The sequence below is a fragment of the Neofelis nebulosa genome, chromosome 1, assembly GCF_028018385.1.
Source record: "Neofelis nebulosa isolate mNeoNeb1 chromosome 1, mNeoNeb1.pri, whole genome shotgun sequence".
NCBI classification, from domain to species: Eukaryota; Metazoa; Chordata; class Mammalia; order Carnivora; family Felidae; genus Neofelis; species Neofelis nebulosa.
The window spans coordinates 129115719-129137447 of NC_080782.1; the positions used below are offsets into that span (position 1 = coordinate 129115719).

Consider the following 21729-nt stretch of genomic DNA (forward strand, 5'->3'; position numbering starts at 1 on the left):
TTTGATTTTGATATTCTTAATAATTACTGACGTCGAGCACCTTTTTATGTGTTTATTGGCCATCTGTATATTTTCTTTGAAGAAATGTCTATTCAAGTCCTTTGCCCACTTTCAAATCTGGCTATTTGGGTTTCTTTTGTTGTTGAGTTGTAGGGGTTCTTTAGATATTCTGCACATTAGCTCTTTATCAGGTATATGATTTGCAAATATTTCTCCCATTCCATAGGGTTCCTTTTCACTGTTGGTAGTGTCCTTTAATGTACAAAAGTTTTTCACTTTGATAAAGCCAATTCATCTATTTTGCTTTTGTTGCCTGGGCTTTTGGTGTCATATTCAATTAATCACTGCCAAATCCAATGTCATGAAGATTTTCTTTTATTTTTTCTTCTACAAGTTTCATAGTTTAGTTCTCATGTTTAGGTCTTTGATCCATTTTGTCTTAATATTTGTTGATGGTGTGAGGTGAGGACCCATCTTCATCCTTTGTGCACAGATACCCAGTTTTCCCAGTACCACTTGTTGAAAAGACTGTCCTTTCCTCAGTGGATGGTCTTGGCACCCTTGTCTAAGAGTATTGGACCATATATGTGAGGATTTATTTCTGCGCACTTCATTCTGCTTTATTTGTCTGTCTGTCTGTCTGTCTTTGTGCCAGTACCACACTGTTTTGATTACTGTAGATTTGATTACTGAAGTTTTGTATTCAGGAGATATGAGACCTCTAACTTTTTTCTTTTTAAACATTGTTTTGGTTATTCGAGATTCTGTAAGATCCCATTTGATTTGTGGTTTTTTGTTTGTTTGTTTGTTTGTTTTAAGTAATCTCTACACCCAATGTGGGGCTCAAACTCATAGCTCCAAGATAAAGAGCCCCATGCTCCACCAAGTGAACCAGCCAGGTGCCCCTGAGAAATTCCATTTGAATTTCAGGATGGGTTTTTCTTCTCTATCTAAAAAAAAACCAAAAACCCAGGAAACAAAAAAACAACAACAAAAGACACTGTTGTAATTTTGATAGTGATTTATGGACCCTTGGAACTTTAAGGAGGGCCTGGGCCAGCTAGGGTGTCCTAAAGTAACCAGGAACCAGCAAGCACAGTGAGAATCAATAGAAATCTGAGCAGAAGGGGAAAGCACAGATTGGCACATCAAAGAGTAAGGTCAAGAGGCTACCCTTCTTTAGAATAGCGAATACTTTGGCTCTTCCCAGGGTTCCATCAAAGACTGGTCTCTATGGGAAGGAGCTCACCTATCTGTGTAATGGACACTGCATTCCTAAGCCAATGAAAAGTCTCTTCCAGAATCAAAAACATCCTCCTTTCCCTCATTGAGTTTTCTCAGGCTTTTGATGTCCTTGTTGGTTTGCTAGGAACTGGTATTCCCTATCGTGGCTTCTAAGAGCAGTAGTGCTATTTTTTATGTGGCTGGGACTCTGTCTCACTTCAGCCCTTGGACAGGTCACCCTTTTAGTCCAGCAAACTATCCCTTCTGGGAGGGGTATGTTTCTCAAGACTGGGGTAGGGGTGATAGGAATGAGCAGTTCCTGGCCCTTTGGGAGAGGATGGCTGGACAGAAGTCCTTGGTGAAGATTATAGAGATGGTCTCTCCTTATCCTGGTACAAGTTACAGGCAGACCCAGACCCCAGTAAGTGAGGTCCACCTGTAGCAGCAAAAGCAAAGGAGGGCACAGGCAGCCTTCTCGTGTAGCCTAGACTCTTGAGGGATGACTCATTGGGCCCTATGCCAGACCTCTGGCTCTGCCTCAGAAAAACTTCTGCACTCAGTCCATTACTGAAGACAGACAGATGGACAAACAAGCAGAGCACTCTGGTCTCTTCATGGGGCACAATTCCCAGTTCTGAGCTGTGACATTCACCTATCTTACCTGCCTGGCTGTGGGGACACAGAAGAGTCTTTATTGTCCTAACTCTAGGAGGTGTGGCTGGGGCTTCTAGAAACTCATCCTGCCCTGGAAGATGCCATCTAAGTCCAGCTCTGACAGTGAGGACTGGGATTTCAGGCACAGCCTGAATTTCTTTTTCTTTTTTTTCATTTTTTTTTTAACGTTTATTCATTTTTGAGAGTGAGAGAGACACAGCATTAGCGGGATAGGGGCAGAGAGAGAGGGAGACACAGAATCAGAAGCAGGCTCCAGGCTCCGAGCTGTCAGCACAGGGCCCAACACAAGGCTCGAACCCACGGACTGTGAGATCATGACCTGAGCCGAAGTCGGATGCTCAACCGACTGAGATACCCAGGTGCCCCACAGCCTGAATTTCTATTTCAAGTGTCACATAAATGTGACTGGGTGTCACAATAAGGTTCTTGAGCCAAACGGGAGCCTCTACCCAAGTTGTTTTTAAAGCATTTCAAATTTTATGAGACTGATTGGGGTCACTTTAGATATAGAAGTGAAGCAGCAAGGAGGGAACATTCTTCCTATTTCAGAGATGAAACAATAAAGGCCTAGAAAATTATATCAGTACTGGAGACAATCCTATCCAATTGAGGCTTTCTGTTTTACCAGGTGAAATCTATCCATCTGTCCATCTTTTGGTTCATTCATTCATTCATTCATTCAGTGCTTACTCCTGGACAGGTTCCTAGCTATAGGCTAGGGATACAGCAGTGAGTCAGACAAGACAGAACCTCTCTCCCATGGAAGGCAAAGTCTTGTGGGGAAGACAGATGGTAGCAAAAAACAAACAACAACAACAACAACAAAACCCTAATGAAGGGAAAGACGTAATGGAACATGGGCCTATGGGAATATTTAAGTACAGAATCTGATCTGAACCAAGAAGTCATTGAGGTTTCCCTGAGACAGCAGAGACCAGCAGGATGAGCCAAACAAAGAAGAGTATTCCAGGCAGAAAGAGAAGCATTGTGCAAAGGCCTGGGGGCTGGAGAAGGGACAGGCCCAGAGAAGAAAGGATACCTGAGGAGTTAGAGACCAGAACTGAGGCTTTGGAATTCCTACCTATATTCTTTCCCCCAAACCCCAGCCCAATGCCCCCAACCCTGCAAGCTTCCTGGCCTCACACAACACCCCTGGCTCCTGTTGGGCCATTCATTGCACTCCCAGGTACCCAGGAGAGCTCAAAGACGAAAGAGCTCAAAGAGTGAAGAATGTCAGAATTGTGCAAAGAACATATAGGGTATATTCAACTTTGTGGGAGCTGGTGGGAGCCTCTGGCTTGAGATAGGATAAGAGGCTAAAGATTGAGGGCTGAGTGGAAAAGTTTTACCACCAAACAGAGAAACTATTCCAGCAGAGAATCTAAGGCTCAGGGTTGGGGAGGGAGAAGAAATGGAATAATGAATTATCTGTGTTCTGTTTTCAAAAAGCAAAGTTTCTGAGTGTTGCTGATTGACTGGGGATATTGGGTTTGTAGGTCAGGTGAGCAGTGGGTTGGCTGGAAGTGGTCAGCTGTGTACCTGGAACATCTGCTTCAAGATTATGGTGTCTAGCAGCCTCTGTGTGTACCTGACATGCTTGAATCAAGATCTGGGTGACCAGTCAGGTCTGCACTGATTGACTAGTCCTCTGTAAGCATCTAGAAGGCCAGACTGGGAGTATTTATTGCCGTTGATTCTTTATCTATGAAAGATTGTAGGGACACCTAGGTCCTCACACTCTCAGTCCAATCCAGTTAACAACTGTTTGCTAAATACAACTGTCAATCTGGAACCCATATCCACAACACCTGAGCTAGAGTTTGCTTCCTGCCCCTCACCCCCATCTGTTGTGTTGAATTCTCCCTCTTCTCATATTCCACTGTGTCTGCCCAAGTCCAAACCACCATTATTGTTCACTCAAAGGGATTCACTTCTTCCAAACTTATCACCTCCTGCTCATGGTCTGTGTCTAAAATGTTACTCTTCTTCTGCAAACTTTTTTCATTGATTCCCCTTGGCCACTGGACAAAGCTCTAGGGTTTGCACACCTAGGCAATTATACAACCACAGCCAGATTTCCAGTTCAGCTCCGCCCGGGCTTGTAGTAGAAGTAGTGCTAGGCCACGAGGATTTTACAGAGGCCTGGTTGCCTTTTGAACTTGAGTTTCTGGTTCTTAGAATAGAATGGATATTCCCATATGAACAGGAAATGCTTCTCTGGGGCACTGTTCTTTGAAAGAAATCAAGGGGTCTCACAGACTGACCTTGAAAATTTTCTTTCAAAGTCAACCTGGGGCACTGGTGGCTCAGTTGGTTAAGCGTCTGACTTCGGCTTAGGTTATGACATCACATTCCGTGAGTTTGAGCCCCACCTTGGGCTCTGTGCTGACAGTTCAGAGCTTGGAGCCTGCTTCTGATTCTGTGTCTCCCTCTCTCTCTGCCCCCCTCCCCCGAATCATGCTCTGTCTCTCTTGCTCTTAAAAATAAACATTAAAAAAATCAAAGTCAACCAAAATCACCACCTCTGAAACCTTCCCTCATTTACACTCATTTCTGCCCCCACCTGCCACCATCATGTCAAGCGGTTGTGGAAGGCCTCCAAAGGCCCCTCTCCTGTTGGGTAAAATGGGTACCCAAGGGCCTGCCTGACTGTTAACTGGGACCAGTTCTAGGGAAAGGAGAGTTGGGATGACACACTCATTTTAACATGTATGCGTCTGTAATGTGGGAATGTTTTTACAAGCATGTATCACTCCTGTAATTAAAGATGCAAATCTAGTAAAAAGCTCCATCCCTTAGGCCATGGGTTCAGAGGGCAGAGGGTAAAAAGGAACATTTGATAGGTGGCACGGCACTGGAGCTGGGCCTGGTCAGGAGGTCAGCAGCAACAAGGGGGCATCTGGACCAGATAAAGGCAAGATCCAGGGTGAGGAGCAAGTTAGTACTGTAGTGGGTAGGGCCTTGAACGCCAGACCAAGGAGTTTATGTAATTAAGGTGTTTTTGAGCCAGAGGGATATGATCTGAGCTAGGTCTTGACGTTGGAGCTGGCAAAGGTGAGAGAAAGGCCAGGGTTGCCAGGAGCCTATTTGTGCATCCCAGTGAGAAGAGCAATAATCAGGGGAATGAATGAGCTGGTCTGGTCTGGACCTTTATACTGAGGGCAGGGCCCACCCTCTCCTTGTATGGAGAATTCCAAAGCCTCACTAGGCAGTGGTAGTTCTGTGCCTCAGGTTCCTGGTCCACCTGGAGCTGGAGACAGGGTAGCTAGCATCTTAGCACGGGTGTGTTTCAGTTACACTTTCCCACCTTGACCCAGAGAGGGGGTGGTGCCCACTGAACCTCTTGGGGCATCCAGTTCTTTCTGTCTTCATAGAACAACTTCAGACTAGCTATTTGGTTTTGGGTCACCTGGTGATTTATCTGCATATCACATTTTCCTGGGTCCTGGAGGAAAAGCTAGCTTGTACACCGCAAAATAAGTGGTGAGGATGTGCCAGCATAAGCCAGATGATGCTTCCCATAGTCCAGAGCCAATTGCAAGAGGCAGGATGGGTGATTTAGCAATGCTGGGGGTTCCAAAGGATCCCAGAGAGACCTATACACTTTGAGAGACTGGGTCTGACACCAACGAGGGAAGCCCTGTGCACCTCCCAGTCCTGCCTCCTGCCCCATCAGAAGCTACTGGGGACAGCCATGCCTAAGGAGCCATCCAAAGTTACTTGGAGACCTAACATGCAGAAGGACTGGGTTTTGGACAGGTTCTCCAAGATCAGAAAAGCTTCCTTCTTAATTATGGTACCTCCACTCTCATGACCAGGTACTGAGGACTCAAAGATGAAAGAAAACCCAACAAACTCTGAAGGGAAGAAGCATCTTCTCCTGTCTCTGACTCCTTTGAGCAGCTTAGTGGAAGAGATCAAGTCCCCACTGCATCCTGAAAGGGCCCAGAAGCTTCAGAGTACTGTAAACACATCAGGCAAGGAAATTCTCTTCCTCTACTCCAGGCAGTTTCACAGCTCAGAGCTCTGGGGTCTGCTATTCCCTCTACCTGGATGCTTTTCCTCACCTGGCCCCACTATCAGCTGAGAAACTCCTGTTCTTTCTTGCAAGAAAGAACTTCTTCTTCTGTGAAGCTTTTCTTTACTGCTCTACTAGCACACTCCCCTCCACCATTATTTCTGTATCTTGTACTTGTACCCATCACTGCACATTGTACCCTCTGCTATTTTGCTTTATTTATGTGTCTGGAGTGATGTCATATGAACCTTCCTCTGCTCTGTGTCCCCAGGGGGTAGCCTAATGTCTGCTCCATTGAGCAGATGCTCAGTGATCACTGGTGTGACAGAACCATGAAGAACAGTCCCAGATTTCCCAAGCCATTTCAAGTTCACTTCAAGATGGTTTAGCCCTCTTGCCAGCCCACCCTTAGTCTCCAGGGACCTCCCGCTCTGCCTAAGGTTGGAGCCTGATGTTGGCCATTCCTGGAGGTTATGTCTCTTGAAATGGTCCTCAAATTAGGAGGCTGTAGTGGTCCCCCAGGTTCTTGGTGAACTTGGGACTCAGGCGAAAGCAGAGTGGGGAAGGCTGGAAACTTTGGTGATCCCCTCACTGCTCTGGAAATGGACTCTTTTATAGCAGCAATACAGTTATGATTGACAGCCCAGATGCAATACAGAGCCCAAGTATGCTGCCTGGGCAGGTGTCCTGCCAACCTCACCTGGAGATGGCCAGGTGGGCACTCAGGACCCAGTATGTCATTCAGCTTGGGCCATGGGCAGAGTATGTGAGACTAGCCAGGCAGGTAGGAAACCCTTAGCCACCCTCCATGAAACAAGTACTTCTGAGTCCTCAGTCTACCTCTTTCACCCTCACGATAAGGATCTGCTGCCCAGGCAAGCTGTGTAGCAAGGAGAAATCCAGCCCCCGTCAGAAGGGCCTTAGCAGTACTAGTTGTCCTCTTGGGTGCTTCGGCCCCAGGCTTCTTGCTTCAGACTTTGCATTCCTCTAGAACGACAGTGCCCCCTGTCCCTGGCCATTTGGCCAAGTCAGTGCCTTGCCCTACTTCTACCAGGGCAGCTTTTCTGTGGACCTCTCAAGCCTTAGAATTTGCTGGCTGGCTGATGGCTCATCTTCTGCTAAGCTAGGCTCTGATGCCCAGCACCACCCTCCCTACCCCCTCACCCCAGCTTGAGTCAGCACCCAGCTGATTGCTCAAGTCCTGGCTCTGGTCTCTAAGAGGTCTCTGGGCAAATCTGCAGCTCAGCTTTAAACACGTCTGCATTTGGTCTCTTCGGTTCATTGATCAGGAATCATATGATCTTTTAAAAACACAGCTGGTAGAGTGGCCCATCTGTGCTTCTGCATTTGGATCAGTAAATTGAGCTGCCTAGAATTTATTTAAACCTACAGGTCTGAGTACAGAATGTGGCTGCCCTCACGAAGCCTCCTGTGATGATCTTCTCATTTTCTCATTTTCTGGATCATCTTCATTCTTGGGACGATCCTTGGCTGGGCTTCTAGCACTAGGTCTGTTTTTAACACTCATTTGTCTCCTGAGCTCTTCTAAGGACTATTTTCTCTTTACACTGAGATTCACTAATTATAGGGTAAAGCACTAATCTGCACTCTTCCCCCATGGCTGAAACACACACACACACACACACACACACACACACACACACACACTTATTTCCCAGCCAAGCAGACAAGATGGGTCATAAGTCCTTAGTCAGGCAGTAACCCAAAATAGTGATGGTCTCTATGGTCCCCTCTCCTCCCCCTATCCTTTGAAATAAATGTGGGAACATTGCTAATGTGGCAGAGACTACCAACTTGCCCCCAATATCTGAGCACATGACCATCAAAAATAAATACTCGGGGCACCTGGCCGGCTCAGTTTGTAGAGCATGCAACTCTTGATCTTGGGGTAATGAGTTCTAGTCCCACGTTGAGTACAGAGCCTACTTAACAAATAAATACATACATAGGTACTAAAATTCCTGGCCTCCTTTCCAGCTATGTGATTAATTTTTGATCAATGAGATATAAGTATGATGGTGTATACAACCTTTGGAAAGTATCCTTAAAGGGAAAAGGCATGCTTTCTTCCTTTCTCCCTTCTTTGTGCTAGTTAAAAAGCACCTTTGGTGATGTGATAGCTGGAGTTAGAGCAGCCATCTGGGAACATGAGGGTGAAGCCACACCTTGAGGATGGCAGATGTGGTAAACTAACTTCCAAGATGGCCTCCAATGATTCTCAACTTCTGGTATTCATGTCCTTATTTACTTCCCTCCCATATTAAATAGCACTACCTGTGTAATCAATAGGATGTTGCAGAAATGATGGTGTGGCTTCTGCAACTACATCGTAAAAGACATTGCAGCTTCTGTCTTACTTCTTTTTGAATCACTTGCTCTAGGTGTGTAGAAGCTGGCTGCCATGTTGTAAGTACACTCAAGCAACCCTATGGAGGATGACAGGTGGTAAGAAACTAAGGCTTATTGTCAACAGCCAGAGCCAACTTGCCAGGAGTGTTGCAGTCTCAGTCAAGCCTTCAAATGACCACAGCTCTGTCTGACATCCTGACTGCAATCTCATGCAGCCAGACTGCAATCTCATAGCTCCAGCCAGAACCATGCAGCTAAGTCACTTGTGAATTCCTGATATGTCACAGAAAGTGGGAGACAGTAAATGTTTATTGTTGTTTTAAGCCACTGAGTTTTGAAGTGATTTGTTACAGAGCAATAGAAAAGCCACAAAAGGGAAGGAGGCTTGGCCTCTGAAATTGTGGAGGGCTGTAGCAACCTTGACCCTTGATCTACTGAAGACTTTTTTTTTTAAAGAGACATAAACTACTCTTACTTTCTACTATTTTGAGTTTTCTGTCGTTCCTATACTACTCCTGTTTTGGCACCACTCATTTAGAAACTCTTCTGGGAATTGCTACCTGGATGTGCCGTTGGAGACCATCTCAGCCATGCCTGTGCCAACGGTATGTTGCGGCCTAAATCTTCCTAAGATGAAGGGCAGTTAATGTGCAAAAATGTCTCTAAAAGGAATTTTATAATGAGAACCACAGGACAGGGATTAGGAGATCCTGGCTCTATACCCTCCTGAGGGATCTCACTTAATATTTTGGTGACCATACTTGGCACAGAGTGACATTGTCTTCATACGGGTATCCCTGGATGTCCATGAGGTTCAAAAAGATTTATAAATAAGCACTTTGGAGAGTGCCAAGATTCTCTACCAACTGAAGATAACACTCTTGCTATAAGTTGGGCTGATTCTAGATGGCGTGAGCCTACCCCAGCATTTATAGACGTTCTGTTCATGGTCCAGCTTTCAGGTGTGCATCTCATGTAGCCTACTGAGCAATTCCTAAGCAGTGATGAGATGCCCTGCTCAGGTCCAGTCAGCCATGGCAGCTGACTGGACAGAATGATGGCAGTCCTGCTAGTCTTTTCTTTTTAAGAAAGCACTCCTTCCTGGTGCCCTGGTTGTAAGACAATGGCCAGCCCTCTGGGGTAGAGGCTTCCTCTCTACCCCACATCCTGCTTTATAACAGACTATGACATTCAAGTGGACCAACGAGCCATCATAATTCCTGACCCCCAGCATCACAATTCCTGGATCTTCTTAACGTTCTTCACCTTCTCCCACTTGGCTCTTGCCACACAGTGGGATGGATTCCCTCTGAAATCTTAGCCTCCTGAATTCTACCAGAGGACTTGACCTCCTACTTGTTAGATTTTTCCAGAACTCTCTCTACTCCCGCTCTTGGACTTTAACAAAAACCTTCTGTACCCTTAGAGGCCTCAATTATTTCCCCATCCTGGTCCCATCATAGCCATCTGAACAACCAAAAATTTTCTTAAGCCCTATATTAATTAGGGTAATGCTAAATGCTATAACAAACAAATCCCAAAACGTGTATTGCCTCAGACAATGTAGTGAATTTCTTGCTCACATAAAACCCAAATGGGTATTTCTGATCAGTAGCATCTCTCCTGTAAGTGATAAGTCAGGGACAAGGAACCTCCCACCTGTGGTTCTGCTCTCTCCAACATGTGGTTTCCAAGAGGATCTCAACATGGAGGAAGGAGAAAGGCAGGGTGGAGAAGGCCTATCTGCTGCTTAACTATCTTGGGCTGGAAATGACACATGTCATCCCTGATCAACATTCTATTGCCAAGAACAAGTCACTTGACTCCTCTCAGATGCAACGGATGTGAGCTGAAGGGTGTGTGTTGGGAAATGTAGTCTGTGCTGACTCTTTCCTATCCTCAACTTTATTCTATAGAAGGGCAGAGGATGACTGTGTTTGGTGAACAGTTAGCTGCCTCTGCTCCACACTTCTTTTTTTTTTATTTTTTTTATTTTTTTATTTTTATTTATTTTTGAGACAGAGAGAGACAGAGCATGAATGGGGGGAGGGTCAGAGAGAGAGGGAGACACAGAATCGGAAGCAGGCTCCAGGCTCTGAGCTGTCAGCACAGAGCCCGATGCGGGGCTCGAACTCGTGAACCACGAGATCATGACCTGAGCCAAAGTCGGACACTCAATCGACTGAGCCACCCAGGCGCCCCTACACTTCTTTTTTTAATGTTTATTTATTTTTGAGGGAGAGAGAGAGAGAGAGAGAGAGAGAGAGAGAGAGAGAGAGAGAGAAAATGAGCAGGGAAGAGGCAGAGAGAGAGGGAGACACAGAATCTGAGCTGTCAGCACAGAGCCCAATGTGGGACAAACCGTGAAATCATGACCTGAGTCTGTGAGCCACCCAGGCAACCCCTCTGCTCCACACCTTTTATTTCCTTCTGCCACAACCTCAGCAAGACTGCAGCCCAGGTACTATAGGCCAGCCTGACTTCTTGGCTTTTAGATCCTGGAGAAAACCTTGAGGGCGACAGATCAGTGTTAAAGCAGATTCATCACCTCCAAAGGCAGTACAGTGATGTATTGCCAGGTCTGGGTCAGATTCTTTCCTATTTCCCATAACAAGGGTTCCAAACACCTCCTCTTTGCCCTCATCCCCTCCTCCCACCCTCATTCTCAGCAGGAGAGCATTTTAGGGCCAAAGGGCATGGTGCCCCCTCCACTTGTCTTGCTCTCTCCTCCCCGCCACAGTCTTAGAAGCCTCTGTGCTTGCAGTCACCCTAGCTTCCCAGCCCAAACTGCTTCCTAGGCTTCAGACCTGTGTATCCATCTTCCTCCTGGATGCTCCCACCTGGATGTGCACAGGTCTTTCATACTCACCATGTCTCAAATTGAATCCTTATCGCTCAGCCCCCTACCCCCACCCAGACCTACTTCTCCTCCTGTGGTTTCTTTCTCCTATCATGGCACCACCCTAACCACACCTGAAGGTCATTGCTGTCTCTTTTCTCTGGTTAAATGCTGGCCCAAACGTTTCTTGAGTCAGTTCCCTGCACTCCTTTTCCCAGGTCATTGCTTCTTGTTTGGATGCCTGTAATCATCTCTTAATAGGTCTTATGCCTCTAGAATGTTCCCCTCCAACGTGTGCTCCGTGGGCAGCCAGAAGGACTGTTCTACAATACAAATCTGACCATAACACTCACTTTCTCAAGCACAGAATTTCCTCTGAGGCCCCCAAGTCCCCACATGACTGGCCCCACTGCCCACTTCAGCCAGCCTCTCACCTCCCTTGGCACCCCAGCAAAGCCTGACTTTACTCTGTACATGCTCTGAGGGTCCCTGAAGCCACTGGGGTTTTGGGTGGGTGCCCCTCCTTGGTACTGTTAGAACACCCTCTGCCTGTGCTTATTACTCTCCTTGGTAAATCTTTTTGTATGTTGGCCTCCCAGGACCATAAAGGGAGGAACTAACTCTTTATCTTGGTATGTCAGTGCCTGGGACAGTGCTTATCAGTAGTGCTTATCAGAGCACAGTAGGTGCTCAATACACAATAGGTGCTCAGTGAATGAATGAAGATTGTGAGAAGGTACCTGTTGAAGGTATGGAAAATCTTCATTTAGATATGCTTGCCTTACCCTGAATGAACATTTATTTTTCAGGATAGCCAAGGTGTGTGTGTGTGTGTGTGTGTGTGTGTGTGCGTGCGCGCATATACATACATACATATATATATATATATATATATATATATATATATATTTATGAAATTTGATCCTTTGCCTAAGAGCCTCCCCATCAATTAATCATGACTGCCCATTTGCACAAAACCTCTTCTCCCAAAGCACTTTACACAGAGGGACCAAGCTCTCCCATCCTGCCAGAGCTGTGGGCTCAGTTCCCACCACATGACTGGCCTTGGCAGTAAGCTCATACCCATGCCTCTCACAGGAACCTTATAGCAGCCCTGGGAGGCAAGCCAGAAAGGAGCATTGTCTCCCATTTTTAAGATAAGAAAACTTGTTCATGGGGTGTCTGGCTGCCTCAGTCAGAAAAGCATGAGACTCTTGATCTCAGGGTCATTGAGTTCGAACCCCACTTTGGATTTACAGATCACTAAATAAATAAATAAACTTAAAAAGAAAACTTGTTCTTAGGAGGTGAGGTGATTGTCCAAGGGTGCAAGGTGAGTTAGATATTTGTTCTTTTCCATCATATGATGGACCACTCTGTCCCCCGCCCTTTGGGGCTGATACAGTGCTCCATGGTGCCAACACAAATGGTGGGCTCTGTGGGAAACCCTCAGACACCACCCCACGCCCCTCAGTCATAATACAGCTTGCATGTCAGCTATTCTCTTAGATAGGAAATTATTGGAATAGACACCCACCCAAGTATAAAGGAGGATTCTCACAGAATCCAAATGCAGAAAATCATCCCGGGAACTCAATGGTCATGACACAAACACTTTGTCTTTTGTGCTGGACCGTAGGTCTTTTCTCTCTGCATTCCTAATCTGATCTTTTTCCACAAAACCTTAACCATTTTTTAATGTGACTACCCACACTAGGCCCAATGTGACTATCAGCCCTGAGATGGCCTGGCTCACACCTCCAAGGCCCACCACCACAGAAGCAGAGTTGGAGCCTGGGGAACACTCAGCCAGCTTCACCCAGGTGATAGCTTGTTTTCCCAGGTTCATCACCTGGAACATGGGCAAAGCCATTGGGTGAGCTGATACAAACAGGGAAGCAGAGGTGATGAGCAGAGGAAATCCTAGGATGGATGTAGGTAGGGAGCCAATTGCAAGTGGAGGGAACAACTGTGAAAGATCTTGAAATTTAGTGGGCGTCCCGAGTAACTAACCCACCTATGTTCTCTCTGCCTTCTGTTGTCTTTGAGTAGACAGTTCTCGTCTCTAAAGATGGAAGTGAAGTTGTAGAAGTTTGAGAGTAATGTAATTCCTGTTCTCAGAAACACAGACTGTGGCTGGCCAAGGACCACCAACTGTTGCCTTGTGGGCACTGACTAGTTTTGCACCCATTTCTAAAATCATTTCAGCATCCCTTATCTGACAACCATGAGCGATACTTTGAGTTCTCCTTTGAATTCGTTGCGATAGGAGCACCGGGGTGGTTCAGTCAAGATCTTGCGGTTTATGAGTTCAAGTCCCGCATCAGGCTTTCTGCTGTCAGTGCAGAGGCTGCTTCCTATCCTCTCTCCCTGCCCATCTCCTGCTTGTGCTCTCTCTCAAAAATAATAAATAAATGTTTGGATTAGTTGTGATATTTGAGTGCTTCTCTTATTAACTGATGAATTAAGTTAAATCTTCAACACACATTCATTTTATATTTGAGGAGAGGCATTACTGCATACTTTAAAAATTTATTGTGAAGGAGTGCCTGGCTGGCTCAGGTGGTTAGAACGTGTGACTCTTGGTCTTAAGGTCCTGAGTTCCAGTCCCACATTAAAAGAATTTCACTGGAAGCGTGCCTAGGTGGCTCAGTCGGTTAAGCATCTGACTCTGGATCTTGCCTCAGGTCATGAGCTCACAGTTCATGAGATTGAGCCCCATGTCAGACTGACATCACGGAGCCTGCTTGGGATTCTTTCTCTCCCTTTCTCTCTGCCCCTCCTCTGCTCTCCCTCTCTCTCAAAATAGATTTAAAAAGAAGAAAAAGCAAACGAAATAGGGTAAAACTACATCTGGGCATATTGCTACAAGCCAGCCAAGGGTAGCCAGAGGTGGTTATGATGCGCTGCCTGCCATCAGGGAAGAGGATAAGGTTCAGGCTCCACCCATAGGCAAACGGGTTCCAGGCACCCACCACTGTAGCCACCTGTGTCAGGAGCTGCTCAGGTAAGGAGACTTCCTCACTGTTCCACACCTGCTACTTCTCCTCCCTCCTGCCCCCCTGGTAGCACAGTTCAGGGAACAAGGATGGAAGATCATGCCAGAATGGAATTTCTTCCTCCTGCCGTTCCTCCCCTGACAACCTGAGAGGCATCTTGCCCTCGCCAGCTTACAGCTGAAAGGCGAGAATCACTGCCAAACCCCTGCTTGCAAAACAATCCCCTTCTGAGAAAGGGACACAAAATTTCTGTCCCCTGAATCCTGTTTTCCTCTTGACTTACACGATGGTCCAGATATGCTCTGGCTTCCATCATCGTGGGTGGCTCCCCATTGGTCATGGTCCCAACGCTTCATATTTTTCTGTCTTCATGAAACCATCCTTTAAACTGGTATTTATTTAAGCACAAGAGAATAAAACCTTTCTTCTAGGAAGGGCTCCATCAACCAAACTTGGATATATATCTGCTGTTTTCTAAGTATGTATGTACGATAGGGGAGACAATACCCACAGGCAGTGGAACCATCTCTCAGCCCCAGGAGGCTCCCCTGACCTTTGGCATAAGTGTCTGCAGTCTCTTGAATTTAGCACATCAGCACACAAGCGCTTCCTTAATGAACTCTGGCCTGGAAGGACTGAGGAAAAAGGACATGGCATGAGCCCTGTATGTCCCCTTACTGACTGCACACTTAACTGGCCTGACTAGGGCTGGCCTTTCCGACACTTACCCACTAAGCATGAAGTCACAGCCACCCCTGAATCCAGGAGCCAGTGCTCCAGGTACTCCAGAAACTTTCCCAAGCATACCTACGTTATACAGAGGGAGAGTCTTACCCTTATTGCTACTACTTAGGGGTGTTTGAGCCCAGACTCCCACTGTCGTCTGACTACATCACTCTCTGCCTTAAGTCCTTCAGTGGCTCCCTTTTGCCTGCTTGATAAAGTCCAACCTCCATGGCCTGGCCTTCAGGTCCCTTGCTTTCCAATCTGGCCCCAGCTATATCTCTGGCATCATCTCCCTAAACCATGGACCTCAGTGTTTTTTGTTTTTGTTTTTTAATGTTTATTTATTCTTGAGAGAGAGAGAGACAGAGTGTGAGCCAGGGAGGGGCAGAGAGAGAGGGAGACACAGAATCTGAAGCAAGCTCCAGGCTCTAAGCTGTCAGCACAGAGCCTGACGCCGGGCTGGAACCCACGAACCGTGAGATCATGACCTGAGCCGAAGTCGGACGCTTAACTGACTAAGCCACCCAGGCACCCCTGGACCTCAGTGTTTTAACCATTCATTCATCCCATGAACACTGGAGTCCAATTTGCATATACATCTAACAGTGTTTTCCAAGCTCTTACAGATGCTCAAAATGCCTCATTTCAATGGCAGTGTCTCTCTTATTAATTGATGTCATCAGAATTGCATTACTATAGCTGCAGATGAAAGCACGCCAGTGCCTGTTTAAATGCAGGGCCTTACTCTGGTGCTCACACTACCTTCATGGCTGCACCTGGGTGAACATCACACAGACCACTTTTCAGAATAGCTCTCTCCACAGGAGCAGCTGCAGATTCCTCCCACCTCCTAAAAGCTCACTGCTGTGGAGCAGAGGCAGTTGTATTAGGACACATCGCAGCATCTCACTGCCAAAGTGACAGCTACAATTATGTTTTGGCCGACAGCTGGAGATGAGAGAATGTACAAACAACCAAGGCCACATGAGCCTTCATGAATCAGCAGTTTGTAATACATGTCCAGCTGGTAGGTGAGGTGGGCAACCTGCTGGCTACAGATCTCAAGTTAGCACCTGGGACCCTCCGGTGAAGTCCTCCACGGGACGGCCCCAACAGCCACCCAGGATGCAGAAGGGCAGAAGAGTGGGGTGGTCAAGGCTGGGTAAGGTCCAAGCCCGAGGGATAGGCACCTGATTCCTAGGCAAGGGCAGGGGCAGGCAACACAAAGGGCTGAACTACTCAGTGGTGGAGTCCATCTTGCTCAACAGCCTGGTGAGTGGTATATTCATATTGGATAGAGGGTTCCTGTTGAGACCCAAGGGCACCACCTCCATGAGGAGCCTGACTGCCATAGGCATGATGTCAGGATAGGGGCCAAGACATCATAGCAAAAACAATCACAGCAGTGGCCATGATAGCGGCAGCTTCCACTAATGGAGACTTCCATATGCCAGGCACCAGGCTTGACCCCTTTACATACGTTTCTTCCTTTTGTCTATAAGACAATCCAGTGAGGCAGTTTCTGTTATCATCCCTTTTTACCAGCAAGAAAACTGAGTCTTAGGGAGGAATGTGATGGAGGCCCAGTAGCTGGCAATTATGGAGATGGAATTTGAGCTCAGACAATGTGGCTCCAGAGCCTGGTTGGTTTATGGCCTCATTATCCTGGTTTGGTCCTTTCAATCTGGTCTTGGTTGCAGGAAGCTAAGAGACCCTCAGCACGTTCCTCGCATAGGGTGAGTTGTGTTGCAGGGCCTCCAAGTAGACTTTGGTCTGAAAGCCAAGATGTTACCAAAAGAAAATAAACAACAGCTATTTCAGATGACAGGTGCTGGGCTAGGAAATTGGGGGAAAAATGAAAAAGCTACCAGGATTTCCTCATTGTACATTTTTTGCTTGTTCAACAGAACAAGCATCATCAGGAAGCTGCTCTATTACAAGTGTTGTCCCTGAAGACAGAGGGCAGCAGCAGGAACTGTCCTTTCTCTCTGACCCTGGGTCCCTCTGGGGCCCAGCACCAAGGGTGGCCTCCTGAGCCCAGGGCTTGGCTCTTACTCAGCCTGACCTGGGTTCTGGCCAAGGCCTCTGGGAGGGGCGGGCTCAGGCTCTTGGTGTTTTTCCGAGGAGTGCTGCTTCCTTTCTCATGCCCCTTTTTGGAGCAGAATCTGTCCATCCTCACTGTCTGCCCAAACGCAAGCAGACAAGAAGGTCATAGGCTAGCAAATCTGTTCCATATGCTTCCAAAGGGGGCATCTGAAAGGCCAGTGGGGCTGGGGCACAGGAATGTTTGGATTTCAAGTGGCTGCTGCCCATGAATCACCAATTGCATTTTGTGCTCTCAGCTCTGTGAAGGCATCATTTCCAGCAGCCTCACACGGAGCTGGCGGCCAGAGCCTCTTAGTGGGGCTATAAATAGCAGATCATCAACTCACCTCTTCTGAGCTCAGCACAGGCTTCTCAGTTCACTGTGAGTCTTCCTGCTGCCTGCGTGTCAACGTCACTCAGATTTCCCAGGTGAGGCCTGGCTGAGAGATCCAGGGCTTGCTCTGGGGGACTGCATGGTTTGGGTTCCCAGAGCTGTTCAGGGTGAGAGTGAGGGCAATGGCAGACTTTTGAAGAGCTTGACATTTCAGGCGTCATAATTATAATCTCCCGTATCTGAGCTCCTCTCCAATTAAATCAGTGCCAAGGGACTGTCATTTCTTTAGGAGTCCTAGAAATAAAAGGCAAAAGAGTCACCAAAAACACACCCAGAGAAAGCCACCTGGAGCGGGTAGCAACAAATGAAAGGTTTCATGCCTTCCTGTGGACTTGTCCCCTAACACTGAATGAAATATTTTATGGCTCGCCAGCTGCAGAAGTGAGAGACACTGAATGAAATACTTTACGACTCCCTGGCTTGAGAAGTGAGCTCACATGTTTTAGTATTACTCACTGCTACCATTTATGGAGGGTTCCCTGTGTGCCAGGCTCTGTGCCCAGCCTTCACAGGCAGCATATCATTAAGTCATCCCAATAGCCATACTGGAGTCAACTCTACCATCACTGGCTTTCTGCAGGTGAGGAGGCAGTGGCTCCCACAGTCACAGGGACAGGGCTGCTGGATTCCAGAGCCCAATTTCTGAACCACCACACTTTCTGACTCCTGCAGAAGAGGAATGTTGGGGTGTCCACGTACTTGGGTGACCAGTGGGAAGTGAACTGTAGTCTCCTTTCTTCAACTCTATGCACTTCATGACTCCCAGACTCCTTTAGTACACAGAACGTCCCCTGTCACCATCTTCTTCCAAATCTGACTTTCTCCTAGCTTTCCTGTGGGAAGGCACCAGCTTCCACTTGGCTCTCCAAGCTCAGAGTAATGGTCTTCCTCATATCTTCCTCCCCTGAGGCCCTGAAATAGGCAAGGATCCGGTGGGACTCCTTCCCTCTCCCTCTCCTCCTTCCCTTCTCCAGGTGGCAGCCTCCCTGTAATCTCTTTCCTCCTCTGCCTCAAAAGTTTGAGGCCTGGTCCCCTTTATTGGTTTGTCACAATAGCTTTCCAGCTCAGTGCTGCACCTGGGGAATGTTTTAAGAACACAGATTCTTGGGGACCCTGGGTGGCTCAGTTGGTTAAGTGTCTGACTTCAGCTCAGGTCAATGATCTCACAGCTCATGAATTCGAGCCCTGTGCCTGGTTCTGTGCTGACAGCCCAGAGCCTGGGTTTGCTTCAGAATCTGTGTCTCTGTCTCTCTCTCTGCCCCTCCACCACTTGCTCTCTCTCTCAAAAATTATAAACATAAAAAAAAAAAAAAAAAGAACACAGATTCTTGGTTGCCTCCCTCCTTTGGCCCAGACCACCTGAAGTCAAATCTCTCAAGGTAGAGGCCAGGATCAGGATGTTTTATTTTTTATTTTATTTTATTTTTTTTTTGGATAGAGAGAGACAGAGCATGAACGGGGGAGGGGCAGAGAGAGAGAGGGAGACACAGAATCGGAAACAGGCTCCAGGCTCCGAGCCATCAGCCCAGAGCCTGACGCGGGGCTCGAACTCACGGACCGCGAGATCGTGACCTGGCTGAAGTCGGACGCTCAACCGACTGCGCCACCCAGGCGCCCCCGGATCAGGATGTTTTAAACAGCTCTTCCAGTGATCTATGAAGCCAGGATTAAGTCTAACTGCCTGCCTAGACTCCAGCATCTCTCTGTTCTCAACCCTCTCAACCACAGCTATCAGTTTGATTTTCTTAAAGCATAGTTTATCTTATGTCATTCTCCTGCTAAAAATCCTTGAGTAGATCATGCTGCCTGCAGGAAAGCACAAAATTCTTAGTGTGGTGTTCAAGGCCCTCTCCATCCTGGTCCACTCATTTTCCTGCCTACCCCATGCCCCACCCTATACAGCCACCTCTCCCTGAGTCAGTCTCCTGGCCCTGCTTTCTCTCCTTTGCTTATCTGGACTTTAGGTGTCAGCTGGGCACAGCAGAACACACTGAAACAACAGTGAACCCTCCTTAAGACGCTGAGTCCTCCAATAAAAGGAATGAGGAATTATTGCTAAAATGCCTCTCTTGATTCAAGTACCTTGTGTGCAATTTTAAGTGAAGAGAGTTTTGTGTGGCCTGCAGATGAAAGGAGATCAGCCAGCAGATACAACCCAATAAGTAGTAATGTGTAAACACAGGATAGCAGGAGAGGTGGGGCTTGTGATTGATTCCAAGGACATGGCATTTCAGCATTCTCCTTGCTTTTACTCAAGTCGGAGACAGAGCAGGTCTGGTAAGCACTGGGGCCAGGGCTATGTTTCAAAATGCCTCTCATGCTTTTTTGTCCCCCAGTCCCAGACAAAAGCAGAGGACCGCATTTGGATCTTGTTCAAAAGGTCAAGAGTGTTTTACTAAAACGATTAAACAATGTGTGTGTTTGGACTTTGAAATCCTTTCCCATAAAGAAATGCCTACCCCCAAATAAAATAAAAAGTGATTGTGTTGACTGACAGCAGGCATTCTTTCAGAACGGGGTCTGGAAATTGTTCCCCTCAAGAGCTTTCAGAGTGAAAATGAACCCTAAAAGAACTTCTGGGTAAATGTGGCAGAAGAGCCTCTCATGAATCTCCATCTGCTCCCTCCCAAAACTCTACTAAAAACAACTATAAAGGAGTAAAAAGAGTTACAAATCCACAAGGTCTATGAGAACAGGCGGGGAGACAGCAGCAGACAAAGGATGGAAGCACATTTTTGGAAGGTGGGAAGCACAGGAAGGAGTGGTGAGTCACACAGCAGCCTGGCAGCCCGGGGGAGGTTGAAGGCCTGATTCCTGCAAAGGGGCTCTGAGGGGAGAGGCAGGCCTAGCTGTTTAGCTGTCGGGGACAAGGAGGACAGAGCTGCAAATGGGAGGGCTAGTGGAGGCTGTGTGAGAGCACAGTCCCCAGGGGCAAAGGGGTTGTACACCTTGCCCATTCCTGTAGGGCACCTGTGGTGCTCACTGGGGAATTTGGATCAGCACATCAGGCAGTGTGGAGGATGTGAATAAAGTGCAGAGAATACAGACAACAGCCGAAGTCTAGATACCGAAAGGTAAAATCCCAGCCCCTTTTCCTCATGCAGCCAGACACAGAACTTACTCCCAGGATGGAGACTAAAGAACCCTCTTCTATAGAAGCTGAGCAAACTCAAGGGAAACACCTACAGATACAGACATGATATGGATACAAACCTGCAATGGAAGAGCCAGCTCATGACCAACTACCTCTACAGGGAAGTTTGCTGTTTGACAAGTTCCATCTAAGCATGCTGATCAAAGCATAATTCTGAGATATTATCAGATAGCTGAGATCCTCAGACATTTAAGGAAAGCTTCAGACAAGAGAGACAGGTATGTGGGGAAGGGGAGGAGAGGAAGAATGCCTAAGTTCAGGGAGAAGAAAGCTTTAAAAATGCTATAAAATCCTCAGGGAGAGAAAATAAGGTTTCTACTTCAAGGTTCATTATCCATGAAATGTCAGAACACCAGGGATAATAAAGAAAAGACCCTGAAAGGACTCAGAGAGGAAAAACAGGTCAACTGAGAGGACTGAGGATCAGAATGGCACCAGACTACTCAACAGCAACACTGGAAGCTGGGAGATAATGGAGTCAGGCCTTTAGAACTCTGAAAGAGAATTAGTTATAGCTTAGACATCTAAACCCAAACCATTAATTACGGGAAATGGTAGAATAAGAGATGTTTGCAGACCCAAAAGACCACAAATAATGTGCCTCTCACACTCCCTTTCTCAGGAAGATCTCTACCCAAATAAAAGAATAGTCCAAGAATGAGGAAGACATGCCCAGGAAAGGGCAAAGGGATGCCCATAGTGATGCTGAAGGAGAGCCTGGATGACAGTAAGGCAGAAGGCCCAGGGGCAAGAGCTCCCCTCTGAGCCAGAGGATAGAGGACTTCAGGTGAGAGATGGCCAGATTACCTGACCAGTATGCCCAAGTGGAAAATTATATTGAGGGGCTATTAGACAGTTATGAGAGTTAGCAATATGTTTATAAAAAAACTGAGTAAATAAAAAACACAGAGCTATTGCAACCTATAACAAACAAACAAACAAACAAACCCCATGACACATAAACTGTGAAAGCAAACAAATGCTGACCAAGAAAATTTACGTAGCCACAGTAATAATGTAAACACAGATTATTGATTTAACCAGAGATTGTAATAAACAGCGTTGAGAAGCTGGGGGAAAGGGAAGGAGGATGCAGGTGGCAGTGGATAAAAGAAGCAAAGCCTCATCTCCCATAATTGCAAGAAAATGGATAATGTCTAAAACTGACAAATCAACAAAATAACACTATAAGCATATTATTTAGAGAAATGGAGGAGGTGGTTAAAACTGGCAGAAACAGCTGAA

The 21729-nt window shown here is 46.8% G+C and overlaps 1 protein-coding gene and 1 long non-coding RNA gene across 3 annotated transcripts in view; one reads left to right on the forward strand and one right to left on the reverse strand.

The window, feature by feature from the left end:
* Positions 1-8493, forward strand: part of LOC131515709 (uncharacterized) — a 53985-nt gene extending 45492 nt beyond the window's left edge. The window contains exon 4 of one of the 2 annotated variants that reach the window (XR_009263710.1): positions 8320-8493. This is a non-coding gene — a long non-coding RNA (uncharacterized LOC131515709). Of the gene's footprint in view, positions 1-5717; positions 6320-8319 lie in introns of those variants that run through there. The other variant, XR_009263711.1, reaches the window with a different exon arrangement.
* The window catches only part of JADE2 (jade family PHD finger 2), a 136227-nt gene that overhangs the window by 98907 nt on the left and 15591 nt on the right, over positions 1-21729 (reverse strand). The window contains exon 2 of the mRNA XM_058736248.1: positions 17284-17564. The gene's annotated coding sequence lies outside the window, so the exon portion shown is untranslated. The remainder of the gene's footprint in view (positions 1-17283; positions 17565-21729) is intronic.